We start from the raw sequence: 22,093 nt of genomic DNA, 5'->3' as shown, positions 1-22,093 counted from the left end.
GAAGAAGGGCCTGGCCACCCAATTCCAAAAAAATTAGGCATGAAAACCCCATCAACAACAGCGGAGCATTGTCTGATGTAGCGTCAGAAGGTGAGAGGATGGCACAAAAAAAGATCGGGGTGGGGTGTTTCGCTCTGCTGTGCACAGAGTAACTAGGAGGTGGAATCAACTCAACGGCACTAACAAAAAGATTTGTAGTTATCATAAATTCTGTAACGCACATCCCTTTACAGCACACCTCGTTATTTCTGGAGGGATAGATTTCTCAAACGAAACTAATGAGTCAAAGTCTATTAACATTTTGAAAATTCTCAGCATCTGTTTTCAATAAGCATTGTACCAATTTATATCCCAATTGCTGTATGTGATGGTGTCCTTCAAATTGAATCTTTACCACACTAATTTTTTTTTAAATCTTACCAATTAGATAGATGCCTCCATCTGTTAATGGCATCTTATTGATATTAATTTGTATTTGTTTAATAACTAGCTATTTTTAGTAGCTTTATGGAGGTATAATTCACATACCATAAAATCTCATTGCAAGTGTACAATGCCGAGACTTTTAGTAAATTTATAGAGTTTTGTAACTATGACCAATTTTAAGACAATTTTAAGACATTCCAATTTTAGACAGTTGCCATAACCCCTTAAAATTCCCTGGAGCCCATTTGTAGGCAATCCCCACTCCCACTCCTGTCCTCAGGCAGCTATTGATATGCTTTCTGTCTCTATAAATGAGTCTTTTCTGGACAGTTCATAGAAATGGAATTACATGTAATGTTTTGTGCCCGACTCCGAGTAATGTTTTTGAGGTTTATCCATGTTGTAATAGCATATATTTAATTCATTTTTAATTCAATATCTAATTCCTTTCTGATGAATTCTTTAGTGTGGACGTATCATATTTTGTTTATCTCTCCAACAGTTGATGGACATTTGGGTTGTTTCCACTTTGGGGCTATTAGCAATAATGCTGCTATGAACATTTGCATATAAGTCTTTAGGTGGATACATGTTTCATTTCTCTTGGTAGATTCTAGGAGTGAAATTGCTGGGTCCACTAGTTTTTTAATGACCATCAACTGGTGAACAGATAAACAAAACTTGGTAGATTTCAAACTTTACTTATGTTCCTGAGTGGTTTGCATAACATAGAAATCATACATTTTCTGAAACCTTGAAAGAATTCTTTGGTAAGCCATCTGGACTAGGAGAGTTTGGGGAAGGAACTTTTTTTTATAACTTTGTCAATTCCTTTTCAAAGTTATTGGTTTTTCATATGGATAATTTACTTAATCAATTTTAGCAATTTCCCTCAGAAAATCATCCCTTTATCAATATTTTCACATGCATTAACATACAATATTATCTTATTCCATTTGAATCTCCTCTGCAATATGTTCATATCCCTTTTCCATTTCTAATATTATTTGTTTGTATTTCCTCTTTCCCTGGATTTGAATGGTGACAAATATTTTCATTTGTTAGCCTTTAAAAATATTGAAAACACTTGGATTAATCAATTATACTTTATTTTCTAATTCATAAATTGTGTTTATCTTTCTTATCTATTTCTGCTTATTTGAATTTGTTTTATTCTTCTATAGCTAATTTTTTTTAGTCATATGCTTAGTTTGTTTATTTTCATTATTTCCAGTTTAATAATGAGAGTGTTTGAGGCCCTCAACATACTCCTTTGTACTGATCTGGCCACATTCCATGAATGCTTATATATAATATTCTGATTTTCATTACTTTCTAAATAGCTTGCAATTATTGTTTGAATTTCTTTTTTTATGAAATCCTTATAAAGAATTTTTTAAATTTCTAAGTAGTTGAGAGTTTAGACGTTTTTATTCTTATTTAAACTTGTGTAATTTTCTTCTGGTTTTGTCGCATTCTGCATAAAAGTTTTCAGATGGAAACTAGACTTTTGGTGGTGAACAGGATGCAGTCCATACAGAAGCCAAAATATAATGATGTACGCTGAAATTTACACAATGTTATAAACCAATGTGATCTCAATAAAAACATTTAAAAGAATGTTTTCTTTGTGGCCTTATACACTTTGGTTTTGCTCAGGGTTTCAAATAATACTTTTTAAAAAGGCTTATTCTTTGCTGTTAGAAAATAAAATTCAATATTTGCCTGTAAATCAACTTTAATAACTATAGTATTTCGAACTTTGCTGTCCTTTTTTTCTCTTTTTGTTGTCAAAGTCTGGGGTATAGGTCTCCTACTGACAATTTGTTTGTCTGTCAATTTCTCCTTCCGTCAAATTTTGTTTATATTTAATGCCGTGCTTTCATCACATGACTTTTATCACTGTAATGTTTTCACTCTGCATTGTACCTTTTATCAACATAAAATGCCAAAACGGATCCTTTATCCTAAGGATTGCTTTATGATGAATTCTACTTTGTCTAATTATGACTGCCACTCATGTTTTCTTTTTATTTGTATCTGCTTGATAAAGATTTGGCCATCATTTTATTTTTTAACCACTTAGAATTAATTTTAACATTTATTGATTTTTTTCTGATTTCCAAATGAATTCACGTTTATTGCAGAAATTCTGTCAACTATAGAAAAGCACACACACACAAAATCATCCATTACCCGGTATCCAGAGTTTTTTCTTCCTCTTCTTTTTAAGTTTTCTGTGATATGTTCGAAGAAAGCCAGAAATGCTTGCGTCCATGCCTACAGGTCACAGGCCAATTAAACCAGAAACCGGATCATTCCACAGTCCAGAACGTGGAGAGACAAAGGTATCAAGGAACCAGCTCTAGTTTCTGTTTCACTTCTTGACATTCGAAAACAGTTAATCACATTCCTCTCTTGTCTACTGTGGGAGCGAAGAAATAAAGCCATTAGATTGCCAGGTATTCAAAGCAAGAATGACGTGAATCTGCAAGAGTCAGGAGGAAGCCAAGGCAGCTCCCTTGCGTCAGTTCAGAGAAGGTGATTCCAGTGGCTGCTACTGAGAAGCAAAACCTTGCCTTCAGCACAGGCCTGGGGTGTGTGTATTGGCAGTGATGTGTGTATATTGTTTGCGGTGTGTGTGTGTTTTGTGTGCATGCTGTTGGTGTGGGTGTGTTTTTTGTGTGTTGTCTCCTTGAGAGTGTATGTTGTGTGTGCGTTGTTGGTGTGGGTGTGTGTTGTTTTTTTGTGTATGCTGTTGGGGTGGGCATGTGTTTTTCTGTGTGTTTCTTCTTGTTTGTGTGTGTTGTCATTGGAGGTATGTGTTGTTGTGTGTTTTTATGTGTGTTGCTTGTGGGTAGTGATGGTGGCATTGTGTGTGTATATGTGGGAGGTCACAGCAGTAGAGAGGGTTTGGCAGCACCCAGAGGTCCCACTGGGGGAAAGCAGATAGTCAACACAGCTGAGTCTGTTTTCTTCTAGAGGTCAGGGAAACTGGATCCAAGAGCTGCCTCAAGTCATATTCTGGCTGAAAAGCAAGGTCCAGAGCTTAGGCAAAAATGTGTCCTGTGTCAAAGGATCAGAAAACAGGCTCTCTAAGGAAAGGTTAAAGCGATTGAGCCCTTTAACATAAAAGTAGAAAAGATTAAGTGGCTACTTAATTACTACCATCAAATCCATGAAGATCTTCTTGCAGATAGTGCTCAGTGACTTTCCACTTTCTATAGAAGACAGAAGGGGTGGAACGCAATCCACTTAAACAATGGAAAGATCAAGGAGTTTCTTAACCTCAGATTTACACAACATGGAACAGTCTGCAGGGAAAGATTATAGAATTTCCATCCCCAGTGATCTTCGAAGAGAGATAAATAGCTGTCCAGAATGCAGGGGCCATGAACGACTGGAGAAGAGCACAGGCTTTTGGGTGAGGCAGACCTGGGCTGGAATTCTAGCTCTGCACAACCCCGGAAAGATCACTTAACCTCTTCACTCTTAGTTTCCTCATCTTTAAAATGGGCATAATGACAATTGTATCACAGATTTGTGTTGGATTAAATCAAATGACAACTTAGATGAATCTCCTTGCCCAGTACCTGGTACCTGGTCAATGCTCAACAAATGTTACATAGAGGAGAGCAGAGCTGAGTTTAGAAACAGGGAAAAGCCCTGGACTTCTCAATTATGTGACCCAATAAATTCCACTTTTTGTCTAAGCCATTGATTGGGTTTTATGTTGCCAAATGAATACAAACTGCTATAGGCTGTGTAGGACATACAAAAAAAGAACAAGACCGAAAAGCTTCTAAATTGTAAATGAGATGTTTACAAAAATAATAATAGTACGGGGCAAAGTATTTGTTATAAACTGTTTATCTAGGGCTTACTATGTGCTAGGCACTGTGCTAAACCATTTGCATACCTTGTTTTATTTAATCCTTGCAACAGCTATTTTTATGGAACTAGCAGCATTTGACCTCGAGCTTCAGAGATGGGTAGAAATTGGAAGATTTGAGAGGAGAGTAAAGAAGGTAAGTGGAAAAAGGAAAAAACGAGACAGAAAAAAGCAGGACAGTTTCAGAAGTAGCTGCAAGTCCTATTAATCAGGGCCTGGAGGGCACAAGGGATGGTAGTGGGGAATAGGAATGGAAAGGCAGATTGAGATCAACCCATTGGGAATGTGGGGGAATGCAGAATGCCAAGGAAAGGAATTTGTGTTATTAACAATGAGATTTTTTAAGCAAAGAAGTAAGAGACTCCTAAATCTCCTCTCATGTAGCTTAGATTTTTATCTGGGGATAATATTCTTACAATGCAGGAAAGTGAAGATCGTTTCCAAGGTGAGTATAGAAGAGGGGGAAATCATTAATGTATGAGTATTCGCATTTTTCCCCTCTCCCTAACTTTATAGAGAGTGACTCTTCTTTCTGGGTCAACAGTGAGATGCTGTCAATTGTGCAGGGTCCAGGTAATGAGGAAAACACGGCAAAAAGTTAAAACCTGAGAGGGTAAATTGGTCTGTAGAAAGAAGGGTGTATGTGGTGGGCAAGGGAGAAGGACAGAAGCCTGAGTGTTGGAGCTTGAGGGGTTGGAGTTTGAGGAGGAAAGAGGGAGAGACTCTTAGGGAGCCATTGCCATCCAGGTGAAGGAAACTGAGAGTGACAGGTAAAGAGGGTTTTTAGAATGTGGTGGTGTGTGCTTTCTTGAGAGAAAAAGCAAAGACTTAATGCTTGTCTTATAATTACTTTTTCCCTTGTAGATTGCAGATGCTGGGACTTCTTATCATTAGGAGGAAGAGCTTGAGTTAATACTTATTGAGGAGCATGACCACCTGACGGTAGTGAAGAGGAGAAGCATTTTGCGTTCTTTGAGTGAAGTCACAGGATGCATCTGCCCAGGGAATGTGCTGGGAACCAGCCTACCTTGAGAAGAGGTGCCAAAAGGAAAAATGAGAATAAAAGGTGTGGGCATGTCAAGACCATGTGATGGGTTTCTCCAAAAGGTAAACATAGAATTGCCATATGATCCAGCAATTCCAGTTCTGGGTATAGACTCCAAAGAATTGAAGGCAGAGACTCAAACACATCCCTGCGCACCAGTGTTCCTAGCAGCATTATTCACTAAAGGCAAAAAGTGGAAACAACTCAAATGTCCATAAACGGAAGAGTGCATAAACAAAATGTGGTTATACATACAGTGGAATATTATCCAGCCTTAACAAAGAAGGAAATTCGGATATATGCTACAACATGGATGGAGCTTAAAAACATTATGCTAAGTGAAATAAACCAGACACAAAAGAAAAATAGTGTATGATTCCACTTATATGAGGTACCTAGAATAGGCGAATTCGTAGAGGCAGAAAGTAGAATAGAGGTTAGCAGGGCCTGGGGGAGGGGAAGATGAAGAGTTATGGTTTGATGGGTAGGGAATTTCTGTTTGGGAAGATGAAAAAATTCTGAAAATGGATAGTGGTGATGGTTGTACAATATTGTGAATATACTTAATGCCACTGAGTCGTACACTTAAAAATTGTTGAAATGGTAAATTTTGCGTTATGTATGTTTTACCACAATTTTGTAAAAGTTACATGTGATGGAGGGTTATTGATGCTAGACTAGGGAGTCGGGGTTTGCCTACTATCCCAAGACACAAGTCCTGATGAGAAGGGAGGGCCATCAAAATGCTGTTCCAAGAAGACTGATCAATAGCAATGAAGTAGAGAAGCTTGGACCAATGCCAAGCACCGCCCCAGGGTGTGAACTTCAAACCAGTGAGGATGTGGAAATTCTAAGAGCCAGACAAAGGAAGAATTCAGGGAAACTGTGATTATTGGAGGGAGAGAGAGAGGCATTGGGAAAGCCAGACAATTTTCGTGATTTCAGCTTTTTTGCTCCTTACAAAATATTTGCTACAGTGGTTGATTTCTATTTTTTAACAAGCCAAGTATTTCCTTCCTAATATTGCCTAAATTTACCTTTCCAATTGCTGCCATAAATAGAGCTCATCAACCACAAAGTCTTCAGAAAATCGTCAACCTCAGCCAACAAATAGTACTCAACCCTATGGAAAAAAGTGGGCAGTCATGACTCAGGCAAAGCGACTCTGTTTTTCTGAATGGAAAAAACATTCCACGTTTTGATCTTGACCAAGAACATTACTGAATGCAACTCTGAGGTCTGTAAATAAACTTCTTTTTTTTTTTTTTGGTGCTGCAATGTTTCCTATTACATAACCACATGCTTTGACAAAGAGACAAATGTCAAACTTTCAGCTGACCAACGTGAAAGCCATTTCACAACCTGTTTTTCAGGATCTCCTAAGTTTCACTTTTTAGGTTTCCATAACCCTGCTATTCCAATAGTATTTTTTAATTCCAATTTATTTAATCCTTACACAAAATTCATAACAAAGTACACACTTATGTAAACACCTGAATTTGTACAGGTTCAAAAAGGGTTTGTTGCTCCTATTTATATCCCTTAGATACAGCTTGGTTTTATTATCACAGGGGTCCTGGTACCTTTTAACCACAAACAAAGTTAAAGCAGTTAATCTGTTTACCCACTGACTACCCATCAGCACCCAGCAGCAGAGCAGAGTCTTCAGAGGCTGGGCAAAGAGGGAAGTACGTGTTGATAATGAGGAGAAAGTTCTGCTGCTGGACTGGGTCAGTGCTGAAGCCATCAGCTTGACCGGGTGCTGCAGCAAGAGGCTCTGAGCAGCTTGTAGAAGCCGAAAGACAGAGAGAAGAGAGGATGAGGGTGGTTGGAGCTAATATGAGGAATGAAGTTTATTTTAAAACCACCTTTTACAGGGGCTGGCCCCGTGGCCGAGTGGTTAAGTTCCCGCGCTCCGCTGCAGGTGGCCCAGTGTTTCGTTGGTTCGAATCCTGGGCGTGGACATGGCACTGCTCGTCAAACCACGCTGAGGCAGCATCCCACATACCACAACTAGAAGGACCCACAACGAAAAATATACAACCATGTACGGGGGGGCTTTGGGGAGAAAAAGGAAAAAAAAATAAAATCTTTAAAAAAAAAAAAACCACCTTTTACATCTTGGTGGAGGAGATCACAATAAATAGAATAATAAATAAACAAGATAATTAATGACTGTGGTAACTACAATGAAGGGAAAGAACAAGAGTGAGGAAGTCAATAGAAACTGCAGAAGGCCACTTCAGATAGGGTGTTCAAGGATGTCCTTAGAAAGGGGTAACATCTGAGCCTAATCGTCCAGGATGAGAAAGAGCCAACCAGCTTTCCCTTGGGGTGAGGGGGAGCATCCTGGAGGAATTCAAGTGCAAGGCCTGGGAGCACGTGTTCAAGATAGAGAACAGAAGCTGGAGTGGCTGAAGTGGTGACTATGATATTGGATAGGTTTGCAGAGGCTGGCTCCATGGCCTAGTGGTTAAGTTTGGTGTACTCCATTTCTGCAACCCAGGTTCAAGGGTTTAGATTCCAGGTGCAGACCTACACCACTCGTCAGCCTTGCTGTGGTGGTGACCCACATATAAAGTAGAGTAAGACCGGCACAGATGTTAGCTCAGGGCTAATCTTCCTCAAGCCAAAAAAAGAGGAAGATTGGCAACAGATGTTAGCTCAGGGCTAATCTTCCTCACACATACAAAAAAAGTTTGCAGAGCTGGCAGAAGCTATATCTTGCAGGACCTTGTAGACCATGTAGAGGTGGTCAGAAGCCATTGAAGAGTTTTAAGCAGGAGAATATGATTTTATTTACATTTTTGAACAATCACTCTGGCTGCTGTGAGGAGAATGGAGGTAGAAGTGGAAGCAGATTAGTGAGGAAGCTGCAATGATAATCCAGATAAGTGATGACGGGCAGTTTAGACCAAGGAAGTGGTTCTCAAAGTGGGGGTGCTGAGCCAGCAGCAGCAGCATCACCTGGCACCTTTTCAGAAATGCAAATTCTCAGGCCCTATCCCAGCGCCACTGAATCAGAAACTGCGGGTGGGACCAGCAATACGTGTATTAACAACTCCTCAAGGTGATTCTAATGCACCCTGAAACCTGAGAACCTCTAGATTAGGGGTATGGAAATAGAGAAGGTGTTATGGACCAAGTATTTGTGTCTTCCCAAAATTCCTATATTGAAGGCCTAAGCCCCAGTGTAGACTGTATTTGGAGATGCAGCCTCTAAGGAAGTAATTAAGGTTATGTAAGGTTATAAGGGTGGGGCCCTGATCCGATAGGATTAATGGCATTATAAGAAGAGACCTTTCTTTTTCTCTCTTTCTCCATGCATGCACGAAGAAGAGGTGATGAGAGCACAGAGAGAGATGGCAGCTGCCTACAAGCACAGAGAAGACACTTCAGAATGAAACCTATTTTGCTTGCAACTTGATCTTAGAGTTCTCAGCTCTAGAACAGTGAGAAAATAAATTTCTTGTTGTCTAAGCCACCCAGGCTGTGGTATGTTCTTATGGCAGCCAGAGCAGACTAATACAAAAGGTAAGAAGTGAACTGCAGTGGGAATAAATTTTGAAGGCAGAATTTGGTAATGCATTGAATATAAAGGGTGAGCTCCCAGGGTCACCATGAAAGCCACAGAGGGGGCCTCCTTCTTAACCAGCTATGAGAGGAAGGAGATAACTCAGAGTAACAATGAGTACCCTCCCATCTTGGGACTCTTTGAAATATGAGGAAGAAGCATGATTTGGCAGCCCAGCATCTGAACCTCCTTCCCAATTCAGAGTATCACCTAGTACGTGGGTCTTAGTGGGAGACATAGCCCCATATCCCTCTGCAGAAGTTAAAGGGGAACTGGTGTCCCTCTTATAACTCATAGTAATCCAGGGCTTGAGATCGTGACCTAGGTTCGGACAATCACATGCCCTCCAGGGACTTGCCTGGGGAAGGAGTTTATTCATGGCCTTGGCAGTGGAGTCAAGGGTTCATTGGGAAGGGTGATGAGGCTCCAATGGCAGCATCCCAATGCATGAACTGACCTTGGCTGAATTATTTTCCCAACCTTCCCATCCATTTATGAGCAACAAGACATGCTTCCAATAAACTCCTCTTCTGCCTAAGTTAACTAGAGTTTTCATCCAAGCTTCCTGACTGATCAAGAGAGGAACTCTATAAGGACTGGACTTCCTATGTGTACAGGGGGCTCAGAGCTCTTAATATCCGGGTAGTAATTTTAATGTGGTGGCATCTGTACTCACAGGCTACAGCCAGGAGCATTTGGGCTGCAGGTAGCTAAAGGCAACAGCTTCAGCCAGTTGCATCCCTGAGCTTGCATCTCTTCATATAAGTGCACTATAAACAGGCAACTGAGATTTTAAATAACAGAGCTTCCATTTTCTTTCTAATATCTTTGACTCCATCTCCTTATCTTCAAGCCTACTGCCCCATCTTACTGGCAACGTCGTAAGGGCCTCTCGACCATCTCTGGCCTCTGGCATACTTCACTTCAGTGGGTCGTCCTAGAGCACTGCCCTGACCATGCCAAGCCCTGCTCAAACCTCATTAATAAAATGTTCAAAATCAAATCCAAAATATTTAGTTTGGTATTCAAGGTCATACACAATTTTGTTTCTCCCTTCTTTTCCTGTCTTAGCTTCTAGTACTTTTCAACACACATCTTGCGCCCAGAACACGTTGGCCTATTCATTGTGCCCTGAACATGCATCATGCATTCCCACTCTCCCCTCCTCCACTCCAATCTAGAAAGCCTCTCCTCTCCCCTTTCTCTCCGAATCCTTCCCATCCCTCAAGACCCACTTCTGTCCCCACCTCTCTTGGGAAATCCTCCTTGAACTTTCTTACCCACAATGATCTCTCCCTTCTCTAACTCTTTAAAAACCCCTAGTGTCTGTGCTAGTCATCTGATGCTCATCAGGCACTGCCTGGTATGACTCGTTTCCTTTTCTTGGGCTGTGTCTTATCTCATCAACCAGATTATAAACCCATTTAGAGCAGACACCACACTCTACACAGTGATTCACTGCTATGATTACCCGCCCTCTTGTGTATCCTAGACTAGATCATAGAGCATGATACAGATTGTGATGGAAACATAGATAAGCGAGGATATAATAAATAGGTCTCATTGTCTGCCCCATCCATGGCCCCTTCTAAAGGATCTATTCTGCACTCCTCTATACCCCATGACCCTTCTCCAACCCAAAGCTGCTGCTCCATTGTGAGAAAAGCATGATATGGTCTGAAAAGTCTCTTCCATGTGAGAGTTTGCCAGAAGAGATATGGAGACTGTTGTCAGTTGGTGGCAGTTACTGGAGCTTGGAGATCATGATGTAGAGCTGGACTGGCACTGTGCTAGGTGAAGTAAGCAAGATGACTAAGCAGAGGAAGTTGGCTTCGATGAGAGGTCAACAGAGGAGATTTTCAGAGACAGAGATCACACAGCTCCTGGAAATAGAGAGAGAGGCTTAGCTCCTGGTGGCCTTCTGGTTCTCACGAAGCAGGGTCTGGTTGTGTTTCCTGTCCATGAGATCCCCCTTTAACATTTCAGTAAATTGGAGCTAGCTTGAATGGCTTTCTGGTTTTTTCCTTCAAAGGAACTTTGACTAGAAAAGAGGCACACAGACTAATAACAATTCTCACTCTCCATTCTTTATACTACTTCCAGGCAGGCCTCTTACAGGGTCTTGCCCCCTCCCTGCTCCTAGGGCTGTCACAGCAAAGCGTGACTACTGAATTCCTAGCATGGAAAACCAAGAATCAATTGCTCAAATACTGTCAAAAAGTGACATTCAAATTTGAGTGACAATGATGTCTTTGGTCCTGTCCCCATCCACTTTTCTATTTTTAGTTCTGCTCCTGCTCTCTGCAATTACAATGCTTAGTGCTTAAGCTGTTGCCAGGAGTTATTTAACAGTACCTCACCTTCTTTGAAGATGATGCTTTGATCCTGCGCTTACATCCTTCTCTCAGTGACAGAGACTTCGAATACGCCATTTCACAGAACACCTAGTCTCTTCCGGTGTTTTCTTTGAATGATGGGCTTGAGCCTATTGATTGATCGTAGAAATTGGAGCTTATCAGAAAGAAATTTCCCAAAACTCCAGTGTCTTCAGCAAGTTACTCTCCATCTATAAAATGGGGCTAACACGGTTAAGCTTTCTCAAGGATGCTGGAAAATAAATCAGTATAATGGACAGAAAGTGTCCTGTAAATAAATTCCAAATAGTATTATTATTCTGTGTCAATGCCCATTCATCTTCAGATATATTATTCAAAGTGTAAATGTCATGTACAAAAAAGAGCTACCCAACACTCAGAGCTGAGCAGGGAAGCAGGGGGCTACTTTGGGTCTTCTACCAAATAGTGGCTAACTATCCAGTGGGCATGCTGTAGTGGCCCCTCATGCATGTATACCTATTTCTCTAATATTTGGATTTTTTACATCAAACACAAATTATATCTCTATCAGAAAACCCTGTGTGTGAATTAGGGATCAGTCAAAGGTAGGAAATTTGGGAAAGGAAGGGATAGAGAAAGAGTTTAAGCAAATGAGAAAAATGTCACTCTTATCCAAAGAGTTTATGAAAGTTTGTATGAATCTTGCTCCCAAGTGGATCTCCATCCTTCCACACCCAGAGCATATTGCCAGGACTTGCAGATCAGTTCTCCCAGAAACAGATTGGGGTGCAGGAAGTTTACTGGGGAGTACTTTTGAGAACCACTCCTTTTGGGCAGGAGAAGTTAGACTGTGTTCTGTCACAACAAAAGCCTCCACTGATCTCACAAGGGCCCTTTTAGGCTGGATGAGCCTGCAGAGTTGTCTAAGCGAAGCCAAGATGCAGGGCCTTGTATCCCCACCTCAGTCATCGGGTGCAGGCTGCCCGCATGAAGGGGTAAAATAGCTCTCTTCAACAGAGGGCAATTTCTGGGAGGGGTTACTTAGCCACAAGCTGTCAACCACCACTCCCAGCAGCTAGGGGAAGGCACGCCTCAGTCCTGAAGCAGAGCCTGCTAAGATCTGGGCACAAGGCTGCAGAGCTACCATGGTGTTTTTTCATGTCAGCGAAATAAGTGACTAATAGGGAACTCCATGAAGAAAAGTGGTCTTCACAACAGTATTTTCTTATTCCAGTGCACACTATAGGGGCAGAAACATATCCCAAAGTAACTGACATCTAACAGCACTAACAGGAGAATCTGTGGCCAGGCGCAGAAAAGCTCCATACACCACCCTCCACCTGTACCCCAAGCCCAACAACACAGGGCACCATCGGCTCCTTCAGCCGCAGATGTGCATCCTTTGTCACAGTTACTTAACTTCGAGAGGGAGGCATGGGCCTCAGCCCAGCGGAAAGGATTATTTCTGTTTTTCAAGCTTGGCATCTCCTTTAGCACATACATCTGAGAGCTGACAGTATTATTATTTCAAAAAGGCTTATGGTTATTAAAGTGAAATTAAAAGGTATTATCAGAAACAACTTGGAGAATTAAAAGATCAAAAGTAACATCTGGAATACTTGTAATTCCCCCGCTAAATGGTAGGACATGCTAAAATTCGTCTACATACAATTTTGCAGGATAAAATCCTTCCAGGTTTTGTTGAAACTTTTATAGATATTCACTCCTTGTAACATTTTTATAAAACTTACTGAAATACATTGCAAAAAACCTTGATTTTAATCAAAACTATATTTTCCTTCTAAGTTCTAAGGAAAGGCATTCTCTCTCAACTAATGAAATTCTAAAGTGGCAGCTCTAATGGTTTCTTTGTCCCATCTTTCTGATTACCTTAGCCCAGAGATTTATCAGTTCAAGAAGATGTATTAACTTCCTGGTTAATTCAAAGATCGCATCCTATGATTTTAGTTCACCTATAATGGACAATGCGTCCTGGTTATTATCTCCTAAGAGGATCACCATCTCAGCTTTTCCTGGATGCTCAATTCTTCTTTGTCCATTTGTTAAGATTTTTATCTTCGACCGGGAAAAAAATGTACATCGTCCTACATTAATGGTTTGGCATATTATAAACAACCATTGTTTCCTTCTCTTTTTGATGTTCTTCAGAGTTTTTAAAAATGATTTTAACAAGTACTTTGGGTGTCCCTGGTCCTTTCCAACTTACCACTGTCATAGTGTTGATGTACCTAATTGATAGACGAATAACCATTTATTTTATGCCTGAGTAAGAAACCATGCCCTATCTGACCTCGTTGGGATGAACAGATTCTTACCAGAGTGTGAGGTTACAAATTACTGGCTAATAGCATGGATTCTTGAACCAGATTGCCTGCCTTCAAATCCCATCTCTGCCGCTAAGCTCTGGAAAAATCACAACTTCTCTCTGTGCCTCAGCTTCCCCATTTATAAAATGAGAATATCTACTCATAGGGTTACCATTAGAATTAATTCAGTTAAAAGCAGTGCCTAATGCATAAGTAATATATCTATGCTAGTACTATTATTGCTGTCCCATTTTTACAAAAAAACCTAACAACACAAATTTAAAATTGGTACCACTTACACAGCTAAATTAGGGCATTTTAAAATAACAGCACAGAATTCATTGTGGCTTAATCATTCTCTTCTGTTATAAATGAGATCATGTTCTATATCACACTCATAGGCACCAAAAAGATGATATCCAAGCTAATTAAAATATCCATCATTTACTCCATAAACCTCTGAGCGCCCGCCCTGACAGGGCCCTGGGCTGGGTGCCAGTGCTCCAGGTATGACTAGCACACAGGTCCTGTACTCAGAGCATCATTCCTCCCAAAGGTCCACAAAAACTAGCCCTTCAAGGAGGTGGAGAGTGGACCGCCTGGCACATTTTCTTATCTCATATTTATTCTCAAGCAATCATTCTTAGCAAATGCCTTTATACCCTGGGCATGAAGCTTCCTTTCGGGTAATTGAAAGCTTAAGAGAGATACACATATTGCACATTAGAGAGTGAGAGGAGGTTCCAAAGAAAGGATTTAGCAGATGCACTGGTATTTTTCTACAAAATCTTTGTGATAGCCTTACGAATATCTATTTCCAGGCAAGTGCTATATTAACACACCACTTTCTACACATCTGCGACTAAAGAGAACTGATCGAGCTAGTCTTTCCCTTTCTCTGTCATTCCTTGGATAACATGGTTTGCTTTGCAAAATTACTTTTCAGTCTGCTGGCTCACTAGCATCATCAATAGTCTTTATTGGGTATATCGCTAATGAAGCCATGTGCGCTAATTGCATGATAAACAACATACTATACAACAAATCAAAAATATCAAGAAAGGTATTAACCAAATTTTAAAGTTAAAAAGCAATATAATAGTCATCAGAACATGTTGGAATTAATCAGGGAAAGCTTTAGGGAGGTGAATTTTAAGCCAGAAAAAAATACATATATGCATTGATGATGGCACAAACGGAGATTCTGGTACCCAACAAGGTACAGCAGAAGGAATTAGAAAATCTGTGCAGTGGGCCTTCCTGTGGTAACACTACACACACACATACACACACACACATCTCTGTCCTTCCCAAACTCGTGTTCGTATGAGGGCAAAGACAACCAGCCAATGAACTTGATAGATGTTTGTGGAGTGTCTGCCACATGGCTGAACAGGAACTGCCAATTCTGTGATCCCAGCTGAGGTTCCCTAGGTGACTGGGGTTGGACATCACAGGGATCCCTGTGAACCCCAGGGGAGCTCTCATCCATCAGAGGAGAGCATCGGGTCCCGAAAGTCATCTGTCATTGGCCACTGAGTGGTAAATGGTAATTCCCTAAATTTCTGTTGCCTGGGGACTGTTTCCTAACACGATACTGAAAGTATTTCAGGGCTGCCCGATCCAGAAATCTGATCCAAAGAGCTCCTAAGGGGCATTAAAACTGCCCTCCTCTGGCCATAGCATGGGAAAGAATAAAGATGCCAGAGAAACCACACACTAAGAGAGCTCAGGTTAGGGATTCAGGGAGCCAAAGCACCCTGTTCCAGTGCTCACCATTAGCAACTGAGACCAAGAACTCTCTGGCAGTAATGAGGGGGCGAAGAAGCAAATGTCCACAAAAACATGCAGACAGGCCTGGGACAAGAACAACATGGACACATCTGAGTATGGAGAGGATCAACGAGGCTTCTAGCAATCCCTTCGTGAGGAGAGACTGTGGCCTGAACTCAAAATCCACCCGTTGTACAATCTTAGGACAGAGAGCAATTCAAGATTTTCCAACAAATTCTTTGGTCTTCATAAAATTTTACTTTAAACACCCCTTCGAGGAATCGTTATCTATACATACCTGGACCCAGTGGTTACTACCTTTAGAGTTAAGTTTCCAGGGCCTGGAGCAAAGCAAACATACCCATCTCCCTACTCCCTCAACCCTTAAGGAATTGCCTTAAGAGAATTATCTGTGTGTTGGTGTGCTATGCCGCACAGAGGCACATACCTGGAGATGAATCATGTCCCTACATCAGGCGGGTCAGGGCCAGCCTTTCACGGACATTCCGAACATCTGAACCTTCTGTATTCCTGAACTGCAACTCCAGGGCTGCCCCAGTCCATCTAGTATGAGAAGAAGGAGAAATCCACTCACCCTGGGATTTCTCCAGCTTTCTTAACTTGAGTTTGTTCCTTGTTGTTGTTAGTGCCTTGAGTTGATTTCAACTCCTAGTGACCCTGTGTACAGCAGAGTGGAACCTGGCCCCACCTTTTGCACCCACCTCTCTCCTGGTGCTGTATCAGACAATGCTCTGCTGCTATTCACAGGGTTTTTGTGGCCAATTTTTTCACAAGTGGGTGGCCAGGTCCTTCTTCCTAGTCTGTCTTAATCTGGAAGCTCCGTTGAAAGCTGTCCACCATGGGTGACCCTGCTGGTATTTGAAATACTGGTGACATAGCTTTGAGCATCATAGCAATGTCACACAGCCGCCACAGTGTGACAACTAATAGACAGGTGGTTGTGGTTCCCTGACTGGGAAACAAACCTGGGCCCTAGCAGTGAGAGCACCGAATCTTAACCACTAGACCACTAGGGCTGGCTCGAACTTGTTCCACATTTATTTATTTATATTCATTTATATAACAGCTTCATATATAACACTCACTATGGGCTGAGCACTCTGCTCTAAGCACTTTATGGATTAACCCATTTAATCCCCACTGTACCCTATCAATTGTGTGGCTTCTGCACCACACACACACACAACATCCCTTGCCTCTCATGTGTGTCCACTTCTTTATTTGTCTATGCCTGTTATGTAGTCATGTGTTATGTCCTTATCTACATGTTTGTGTCACCCCAAGATGGCTTATTGGCTCTTAAGAGTCAAGAACTCTATGCTAACACTTATCCAAATGCTATGACTTGCAGGGACTTTGACATTTGTTCCTACCCTGGCAAACTGTTGAAGAGGGTGTCACTTGCTGCTGTAGCTTCCTCTCAGCAGCATACCCTTCAGGCTTCCTGAGAATAAAATAGCTTGCTCCCCCTTCCCTTTTTCTGGGGGTGTGTGTCTACACCATCACCACCGCTGCGTGTACCGCTGCTTCCATGCCTCAGCCCCACACAGGTATCTCAGCACCGCCAGGGATACCTGGAAAGACATCATTTTTTTGTGTGTCAAATTGCAGGACTCTGTGGACAAGACCTAGGGCCATAGCAATTCCCTCCTGCGCTCAGGCCTGGCTCTGTCACACTTGGCCCTACTGTGGCAGTGAAACTCCATGGAATGCTTCCTGTAGCACTCTGGCAATTAGGCGCTTGATAAATGCTGTTTCATGACGCTGAGGCTGAGGCTCAGAGGAACAAAATATTCCTTGGGACAAAGGGGCACAATGTGAGTGAATTCAGCTTCTATTATGGGCTATCTGGCCACCAGATCCCTCTGTGCAACACCACGAACGTGAACACAGGACTGGGCACACAGAGCCTGGGGCTACAGCACCCAGCTCTTCAGCACCAAAATGTCTCTGCTGCACAAACAGGGAGACAATAAGATCCTAAATTTAATAAGCAAGTTGGAGAAATACCACCTGACACAGAGGACTAGCAACTCACAAACTGGCATGAGCAAAAACCCCCACAGATTCCGACCTCGATAGCAAGTGTTTATTCAAAAACACTAATTAGCAGGCAAAATGCAGGTTCATGAACAGAGCTCTTAAGAAAGTGAAGAAGGATGGAGAGGGTAGGGGGGAGAAAGCCAGATGATTTCCCTGGTGAGAATGATGAGAGAACTGCTTGCTCAAGGGCAAATCTTATGGAAAATCATGATCCAGTGCTAACAGAGGGAGAAACCTTTCCGAAGAGTTAATGGAGCAGTTAGAGAAATTCAGGTTCAGTAAATCATGAGGACTGGGAGTATTGATCTGAACATTCTGGTGGGTGAAAATATGGAGCTGAGCTGCTGACCAAACTATATAACAGAACAGCTCTTCAAAAGTGGCTGGGGATTTTAGTTGCTGAGTTGATGCTGGAGCCTTGCCCACCGAGCTTCCCCTCCCAAGCTGGTTCTCTCAAGAAATTCTGCCCACTGTGTCCTGAAGGTTAGTCGACTCTCCCACTCATATAACTGCACCTCTCATCTCTGATGATTCCCAGTCCATAACCTCCCGCCTATCTGCTCATCTGATCCCCACGGGTATATTTCCAAGTCTCTACAGACATTTGTACTCGACAACTCACTATCATAGCTAATTACATGCCATCCCCTATGCCCTTACCACCATAACCAACGAGAAAACATAACAAAGCAAGCAAACAAGCCACAAAACCATCCAAATTGTGCTCCCTCTCTTCCAGCCTTGAAAACATGGAGATACCTTCCATTCCTGCCACTTCCATCCCTCCCCTCAATTTGCCAATAATATCATCACTGAACATTGGCCAGTTATTCAACCTTTCTCTAATTCTGTTTTCTCATCTGGAGAATGTGAATAATAAAGAATTGATGTGTAAAGTACTCAGAACGATACCTGGCACATACCTACAGACACGAGCCATCAATTTGTACCAGCACTGGCATTACATTAAAATATTCCTTCTCTTCTTGCCTCTATAGACTCCACCGGCATTGCATCAAGGCCTTCATCACTTCAGCCCTATGTTAGAGTCTCAAACCTTTAGAGCTAGGAGACTGTTTAGAGGAATGAAGACCAGTCCTTGCTGCATGCCAAAATTTGCTGGGAGCTTTTGAAAAATACAGATCCCCAAATCCCTCCCCCAGACTTCCTAAATCTGAAACTTGGGGGAAGGTGAGCCTAGAAGTAAATGTGTCTTCTGATGCAAAGTCAGGTTTGGGAACCACTGTCTCCGATAGTCCTATTGAATGTCCACATTTTATAGATGAAGAAAGAGATTAAGAGACTGGATCAAGGACATAGAGCTGGGAAATGGCAGAGTCAGGACGAGAACCCAGATCCCGTGATTCCCAGGCTAGAGTGCTCTCACTTCACCTCATTGGGTCCTCTCAGCCTTGCAATTGCTGTATCTCTCTCCCTGCTCTTCTCCACCTCCAGCGGCTCCCCTTCTAAATAGTTGGTCTATATCAGCCTCTGTTCAGTGATTCCCCAGGGCAGGGTGATCCCTGGGGGCGGGGGGGGGGGTGTGAGCTCTAGGCAAATGTGTTTTGCAGGGCCATGTACGTATACATGATTTTATTTGAAAATGGACCCATGTGAGGTATAGTGATTTACTGAAGAAGATTTAGAATAATGGGTATTTATCTATTGCCCAATGTGAAAACTCTTGTCTTCTTCATCCCTCGTGAATGAATTATCCTAGATCAGCACGTCAGCACCATGCTAGAGGTCCAATGTTGTGCAGTCTTACAAAAGAAATAACTTGCTGGGGGCTGGCCCCGTGGCCAAGCGGTTGGGTTTGCGTCCTCCACTTTGGTGGCCCAGGGTTTCATTGGTTTGGATCCTGGGTGCAGACATGGCACTGCTCGTCAGACTATGTTGAGGTGACGTCCCACATAGCACAACCAGAGGCACTCACAACTAGAGTATACAACTATGTACTGGGGGGCTTTGGGGAAGAGAAGAAGGAAAACAAAAACGATTGGCAACAGTTGTTAGCTCAGGTGCCAATCTTTAAAAAAAGAGAAAGAAAGAAAGAACTTGCTGGTCATTGTTGATGGGAATATATGCTGACCAGGCTGCTCTCCTGGCTTAAAGCCCAACCTTGGCTGTAGAACCATCCTCCAATTATGAGTGCTGGAGCTTCTCTGGATATCTGGTCAACCCTACAGGCTGAAAGGGAGAGATGGGATCTGATTTGGACACCCTACCCAAATAGCATTGCAGGCTGGGGACTTCCTTCAAAGAAAGCCATACAAATCATGGGGACCCCTGAGGTAAGGGGAGCCAAGGCAGTGGTCCCACCCACGGCTAAGAGCAGTACTGTCTCATCAGCTGGTTAATAGATTGGAGTGCTATGGAACAGTACTTTAGAGCCACTTTTCATAGCTTTATGAAGATGTCTGGCCAATTGCATTATAAGTTAAATAAGTAGGAACTTGGATGCATTAAAAATTAAAGGAAAATTGTATGCATAATGAATCTGTGGCAGTGTATAAAATGATCGTACATTACCTCCAGGTTAGACAATGACTCCTTGAAATGGTATAAGCTATATGACCTTACAGTCTTTTCACTGGTGGCCTGAGGAGAAAAGAAACAAAGGAGAAAGTAAATAAAATCTGAGGTGGGTGAAGAACATTCAGGCGCCTAAGTTACTTATGCTTATAAAGCAAAGTAGCTAAGGGTCGACCCCCACACCTTCCTTCTTGGAGACATGCCATACAGCCCTGAGCCCCTGAGCCTAAGCTACAGATGATGAGATTGATCCCAGCCTCCTAGGATTGAGAGACCCCTTAGGATAGAAGTGAAGTAGGTTCTGTCAGCGATCTTGGAGCCATACCGGCCAGGGATGTGGCTGCAGGCATTGCATTGATCCGGTCTGGCCCCCAGAGGGTCAGGCAGCAAGAGAGCCAAAATAAGGCAGCGTTTACCACTCCATCCTCACCAAGCCTGCTTTAGGACTTCCAAAGAAAAATACTGTAATCCACGTCCATCTCCAGCCTCATGGGGTCATTTTCCAAAGGTTTCGTAGTTTCCCATGTTTTCTTCTCATCCCACCAATATCCAATTACTTGGTTATCTCACACACACACACACACACACACACACACACAGTACTGGCACATTTTGGCTTGCAGAATCTTAGATAATATGTTGGCTCAACAAAAGAAACAAAACAAAACAACAAACCCAAAATGAGCATTTCCTGGCCAATTAAAGACAGGCAGAGCCTGGTAACACAGGTGATGGGGCGAACAGTTACAAAGTCTGCCTCTCCACGCTGCTTCTTTGATGCAATTCTTTTTTGCCCTAAAGGAATTTCATGGTAATGAAATCTGTACTCAAAAATCAAGGCTTCCTAACTAGAGATACCTTGGGACTGTTTGTTCTCGGCAGCGTAGCTGTGTGTGGCATGACCCTGTTTCTGAGTGTGCCTGTGAGAGCGTGTGTGTTGGGGGGGAGGGGGATGTTGCTATCAATGTATAATCTGGGTCTGCTTTGAAAGCTGAGCCCAAGGGGTAAAATGAGATATGGATCTAATTTGATGAGACATTACAATCTTCTGACCTGTCTTATCTAACAGAATTCTGGTGCTTCTTTTTCATTATAAAGAGCTGGGGTAATAACTTTATTTAGGGCTTGCATTTTCCCCCCTGGATTTCTAGTGGAAAGTCAAAGACACTGATTTACAAACAGAGGTTTCTTAAGTACTATTTTTAGAACAATGCTGTACCAGCTTTATAAGGGGGTTGGGGGTGGGGGGAGAAACTACAGTCACTTTTGAGCAAAGTAGCATTTCACTGCATAATAATGAAGTACTAATTGCTCTTTGTCATCACTTTTTATGCAAATTGCCCTGGAGCATTTGCCCAATATGCATTTTACATTTTAACAAAGAAAGTGGAGTCTTTGACAAACAAGAATCGTATACCCAAGCAGAAATAAAAATATCAGCTACAAAATGAAACTGCTTAAGGTGCATTCTCTAAGGATGTAAATGTTTCTATTATATCATTTCCATTATTAGATCTATTTGACCAATGAGATTCCTTTGAATCTAAAATAATGATTTATGTGTCAGGCAAAAAATAAATTTGTGTGCAAAACCTGCAGATTTTACTCATCTTACAATTTACAATGGAAGTTTGATGTGAAAATTATGTTCCCAGCAGAATTTAAATAGACCAGGTCAAAATCTAGATTGTCAAAGGAATCAAGTTGTGTCAAAGCATTTATCACAGGCACAAATCTCACTATTTCAGAGGTTTCAGTTATTCTAATGGATTCCCATTTTCATAGACACAGTCATCAGCATTATCAAAAAAGAAACATGATTTGCATATCATAAATAGATACAGAGTTTGAAACATACCTCAAGGATGTGCATGTTCAAATTCTGGTCTAGAGATCATTACTGGTCACTCTTGTACTGAAACCAAGCAATAGGGAAAAAAAAAGAGAGAAATATGATTTATAAGTCTTCTGGGACCTTCAGAGAAATCTAAAATTCAAACCTGGACTTCCAGGTCATTGTGAAGATATATTTGTCAAGGTAAGAGGATAGAACATACTTTATTTAACAGTCTGTTAGCTTGATCTATACCATTTAAATATTTAAACATACAGTATGTGGGC

At 41.8% G+C, this 22,093-nt stretch overlaps 1 long non-coding RNA gene across 1 annotated transcript; it reads right to left on the bottom strand.

Annotated features, from left to right (window-relative positions):
• Positions 1–6,789: 6,789 nt before the first annotated feature.
• LOC138915796 (uncharacterized) lies at positions 6,790–21,890 on the bottom strand. Its single transcript, XR_011422083.1, has 4 exons — positions 21,831–21,890; positions 19,970–20,038; positions 11,298–11,422; positions 6,790–10,820 (listed from the first exon to the last, which is right to left on the bottom strand). It is a non-coding gene; the product is annotated as an uncharacterized lncRNA (long non-coding RNA).
• Positions 21,891–22,093: the final 203 nt, after the last annotated feature.

This window comes from Equus caballus, chromosome 10 (genome assembly GCF_041296265.1).
Source record: "Equus caballus isolate H_3958 breed thoroughbred chromosome 10, TB-T2T, whole genome shotgun sequence".
In the NCBI taxonomy this organism is placed as follows: Eukaryota; Metazoa; Chordata; class Mammalia; order Perissodactyla; family Equidae; genus Equus; species Equus caballus.
Note: the sequence above shows the minus strand (reverse complement) of the source record. Positions and strands in the feature narration are given on the sequence as shown.